Source organism: Rhea americana, unplaced genomic scaffold (genome assembly GCF_003343005.1).
Source record: "Rhea americana isolate MKP2758 unplaced genomic scaffold, rheAme1 scaffold_261, whole genome shotgun sequence".
NCBI classification, from domain to species: Eukaryota; Metazoa; Chordata; class Aves; order Rheiformes; family Rheidae; genus Rhea; species Rhea americana.
Genome location: NW_028186381.1, coordinates 770740 through 776395, shown reverse-complemented (window position 1 = coordinate 776395; position 5656 = coordinate 770740).

The following is a 5656-nucleotide window of genomic DNA, read 5'->3' as shown; positions in this document are numbered from 1 at the left end:
CAAGAGCTGTGATTCCTGGGTACAAGTTCTGGTGCTTTGGGGATCCAGCAGTAGCCAAGTGAGGAAATTCACTCCCAAGAGACACTTGACCCAGGCGGCAGTCATCATCACCATGTTCTGCTTGGTGCTGTTGTAGCAAAAGAGAAACACTGCTAACTCACAGCATAMAGATTTTATAGTGCTGATGCCTGGGAATTCAACCTTGTGGAACAGGTCAGGGACACAGGACTTTCACGGCAGAAAGTCTACACTCTGTAGAGTTTCTGCTCTACAGAGGAAGGGACATGCTTGGAGCAGAAAGTTGGACTAGAGACCGCTTGAGGTCCCTTCCAACCTGAATTATCCTATGATCCTATGAACCAATGATAAGGGATTCAGTGGTGGTAACAATGTAAGCCAACCCTGCAGATTAATATTGAATTGCTAGAGAAAAATCTTATGGATTCTGGGCCTTCATTTTGTATTGCACACAATACAAAAATACTCAWATTTTGCCCTGTTTAGATGTCTAGTTAAGTGGACAACAAAGAGAATATCAGCTCTTTTTGTGCACGGGTGTTTCTGGAGAAATACTGAGACTCCTTCCAGCCTCCATCACACACACACACACAGACATAGAGTCTGTATATTTTTTTATAGAAGTAATGCTGGGAAAATTCTTTCTTTGCAGAACTGCAAGAGCAGACTTGGAGCTACTCTGCCCTCATGTGGTATGTGGACACTTCTGCAGCAATGCATCTCACTATGTATCCTTATGATTATCACATATCACATCCTTATGACTTATCACTATATCATCTTTACAATGCTTTTTGTAGAAGAGCCTGTCACCATTGGCACATGGACTCATTGACTATTCTGAAAGTACCTGACAGATCAGCTCCAACAAACATCTAAAACATTCCCCACAGACACACACCATTTTGAAGATGAGCACAAAATGTCAACAGAGGCTTTTTTAAAAGCATCACAAATTAAACTCATGAGACAGGACTTACCATATTCCTGAAGACACTCTCCCACCACTCTGGGACCATTTCCAGTCCGCTTGTATCCAGAAATCATTTTAAATTGTCTCAAAGACCTTATCTAGGGGACAGAGGCAAGAATAGTTTGAAAAATCATCCAAAGCCTAGGAACCATTCTGAGTCTCACCCGAAAGCTGGAACAAAGCCTTTGAACTATGGACCCAGCATACCAGAAATCACAGAAAAGGGCAATTTTTAAAATATATGGATTTAAGGCTCCACCATAAGCAATTTATCAAATGCCTCAGTGGCCCCATCAAAGGAACTTTTAGAAAATGCCTATAGGGCACTGCTGATGAAACAAAAATCCTCAAGGCAGTGGTGAAGCTGCCCTAGAGATCAACCATATGAATTTACTGTGAACATCTTCATAATTCTAAAATTGCCCCAGATACCACCACACAGACGCCATTTTGGAAGTGATCTATAATGTCAAAGCACAGCCATAAACATCCCATTAAAAGGACCATAAAAAAGCAACCAAAAAATCCCACATGTAAAGAAACCAGTATTAAAAATCTTTTGTGCGATTTTTGGAGCATTCTCATAGGGGCCTTTCAAGGGATTTATTCAATAATCTCAATTTTTTACAGTCCTATTTACAATGGTTCCTTTGTGGGGATTAGGGCTTACTCTTGATAGCTCCTTGGCAGTATTTTTGGCCTCTTCAGTGGGTTTTCACAATAGTTCCATGATGAAGGTGGAGTATTTTTACAATAGGCATTTAATAGATTCTTTGAGACAGTTTCCACAGTGGTTATGTGATGGCGTCTTAGGGGAGGATCGGGGGCTTGATTTAAATTGTCCAAATGATGCAGGATTTGAGAGTATTTTCACCCTTAAGTCTATATTTGTTGGCTCTTGGCCACAGTTTTATGCCATGAAGAGCAAAGAGAGGACGGTTGTAATCACAGGATTTCCACCACTGACTATGGTTTCAGGGGAAGGGCTGGAATGTCCATATTGCAGACAGAGTAAGATAACACCACTTTGCAGTGCGTCAGAAATGAAATTGCATCTGCTGTGAATCTTTCCATGCTTGCATACTGCAACAATCCCAAACCGATGACGTATCATCTGTGGCASCCTTTCAGTGAGCCAGGCCAAAGCAGCCTCCCCGTCAGCTATCAATTCCCTAGAGTATAACCTGTCAGCAAAGACAGGTGAGAGGGTAGCTCTAAGAGAGAGACAGCCATGATGGAATGAGTGTAATTTCTCCTGGAGATACACCTGATCATGCCGCAGTTGACCAGCAATGGCTCAGGTTGTGATGTATCTTGTTGCTAGACTGAAATTCCAATAAGTCTTGCAAGACTGCTTGTTCTAACAAGAGAAGTGTCCTCCACACATACCTTGTCAGAATTTTTGATTCTCTGATAAGAGAAGGCAGGGATCTCTGTCCAGCCAGGGGCAGTGCATACTTCTGACTTCCTTCTCCAGGCTGCAGACAACAGTCAGCATTTCTGACAGAACAAGTCCCCTAGGTTGAGTCAGATATCCTTGCCCTCTGCGTTCACACTATTAGGCCCACACACATAACCACCTTACCCAGACCTGAGAAGCTACTTATGGATGTTGAAAAGTCCAGACCATGAAAATCATCCCAGTCTTGACAAAGATCTTAGGTCTGACTAGGAGGAGGGTCCTTCTCTTTGACTCCAGAGACTAAAACACCTGTGGTCATTACGGCCTATGTCTGAGGCTCTTCCTTAACTGCTTTAGGGCTAGGGTAAGGGCCCTATGCTTGTGAAATACCACCAGAAACTCACTGGAAGTCCCGTTTCTACAGGTTTCACATAGCTTTCATGAAAAGGCATTCTGCCCCAGAAGAACAGCTGCAGTCCATACTGACCTTCCTGAGGCTTTTTTTTTTTAATTTGTACTTAGATTGCCCTCAGGTGTACCCAGCCTGACCCATACCCAGGGAAGTAACCTTGCAGTGCTGCACTGAGATCTCAGCTGTATCCCAGCACTATTCACAGTTGCATAAGCCTCTTCCAGGCATGAACTCCTGGGGGTGTATTAGGAAGAGTGCTGTCAGCAGGTTGAGGGAGGTGATCCTGCCCCTCTCCTCAGCTCTGCTGAGGCCTCAAGTACTGCGTCCAGTTCTGGGCTCCCCAGTACAAGACAGAAACGGAGCTAATGGAGACTCCAGCTTAAGGCTACAAAGATCATCAGAGGACTGGAGCATCTGCCCTGTGAGGAAAGGCTGTGAGAGTTGGGCCTGTTTAGTCTGGAGAAGAGAAGACTGAGAGGGGATCTTATCAATGTATACAAAAAGCTTCAGAGGGGGTGTCAAGGGGATAGGGTCAAACTCTTTTCAGTAGTGCCATGTAACAGGACAAGAGGCAACAGGCACAAACTGAGACACAGGAAGTTCCACCTGAATGTAAGGAAGAACTTCTTTATTGTGAGAGTGACAGAGCACTGAAACAGGTTGCCCAGACAGGTTGTGGAGTCTCCTTCTCTGGATATATTCAAAAGAGTGGAAGGTATTCTGCGATATTTTGGGAGAGCTACAGGTAACCATAGGCCACAGCAGTGATAGTCACATCCCTGCTGCCTCTTGAGGATGTAGTCCAGTCTGGTTCCCTTTCCTGGTTCCCTTTCCCACCACTCTGCTCACAATGAGCATGAGTTTCTCCCCTGGGGATCTGGTAGACTTGCTCCAGAGAAAAGCCAGAATGTAAATCAACATGTAAGAAGTGGCAGATCAAAGAGTTCGGTTCTTCTATGATTATAACCAAAATAAACTTGCCCATCCCAAAACCACTGCTCAAGAAGAATCTGGCATAGTCTGMTTCTACTCCAGGCTTCAAGGAGAGCTTGAGTGCCCCACAGTTGGCCTGTTTTTCTAGGAATGTCAGTTCCTATGATATAAGAAATCACCTCTTCCTTCAAACCTTGCCTTGCTTCAACTGAAGAATGTTCATCAGGCAGCTGGACCAAAAAAACAATGAAGAACCCAGTGCCTTTAACAAGAGCTGAAATTCCATAACTGACTTCTTCTGCTAGAATTTGCAGAACACAAATTGAAAACAGAATCGCACGTCCTCAGACGAGCAGCTCAGTGCAATGCCTAGCTGAAATCAGTAGGCTCTTTGAGTGTTCTGGCCTTTGCTGGTGTCTTAGAGGAGGTACCCAAGTATAGTGGTGGCTTTTGTCAGATGTGACCCAAGTGATTCATTCAGCCCGCCTCCAATCTTTCTTTCTCAACCTTCCCCAAACCATTTTTCCTCCCACAGCAATAAAACAATTCTGTATGCCAAATAAGCATGAAAAGTGTGTCTAGTATGGGGACCAGAGGTATGAGAGTCCAGAAAGAAAGGAAAGCTTTCAAGAAATAAAAAATGCAGCATTTGGGGTTTTATTTCATTTTTCAAAGGTCTGGTATGCAAAAAGCAGAGAGGATGTGGGAAATGAAAGGAATCTTTAATGTAAAATATTTTTCTCTCAGAATGAAAAAAGTCAGATTAATGTTCAAATTACATTAACTCTGTTGCATTTTAAGCCTTCAAAATAGTCTTTAAAACTAAGAAGCATTTCAAACAAAATCACTTTGAGCACAAGTCAAAAATAGTTTGTGATATTTTTGCTTGTATTAGGCAAAAACTCTAGTTGATCTATCCTGAGCACATCTATTTTACATCTCTTCTTTTCTGAGACTACAGACCAATGCCTGTGATTCATGCTGACACTGTTAAGTCCTGAGACATTTGAGGGCAGACACGTCTGGCATGTCCCCGTCCTATCTGTCTTTGATGTAGGCTCAACTCTTCCAAGCTCCATCTATCTGTATCTTGAAGTCCTTGTGCCTCCCTATAAACATGATGGACTTAAGCTTGTCATCATCGTATCAGTCATTTCCGCCAAACACACTGAGCACAAGCAATTGTGGAAGAGATTTGTTTTTCAGGTTAATCTGACAGTAAAGGATCGCTCTGAAAACTGAGGTATAGAATAGTGAGGAAGGAACGGGAGATGTTTTCAGCTGTGATCCTCAAGCAGCAGCGAGTGTAAAGGGTCTCAGGCTAGGAATTTGGGCTCTGAACTGTCGATGWCCAGAGAAATGGCCTAACTTGCCTTCTTAAGGAAAAAGTTTGATAGGAAGTACAGCTTGGAGGTGCTGGCTTCACAGAGATCTCTTCCCAGTGTATCCAGCCTACGTGACCTGAAGACGCAGTCCTCCCACGTTAATTCTGGGGTAAACCAGATTCATTTTATACAACACAAGTGCTGTGGGAGCAGCCCTACTGCAGCTCTTGTGAGCACGTACAGGTGCAGCCCCTACTCAATCCAGTCACCATTTACTGTGACTGTGATATTTTACTCAGGCTCGAACTTCCCCAAATCTGAGCAGAAAAAACCCCACAGCTGCTCAGCCCACCCCGCGGGCAGGCAGTCCCTGAGCGCACTCGAGGCACCTGGCTCCATTACTGCCTTTCCGGGCTGGACCAGCGGGCCTGGTTATAGGAGGGCGGGCAGCGGCGGGGCGCGTTGGTGCTGAGGGGCCGCGGCAAGGCCCGGCCCGGGGGAGAGCGGCGGGGCCGGCGGCCCAGGCCCGCTCCCTAGGCAACGGGAGGGAGGCCTGTTGCCCGGCAACCAGGAGGCACCCGAGGGGCGGGGTG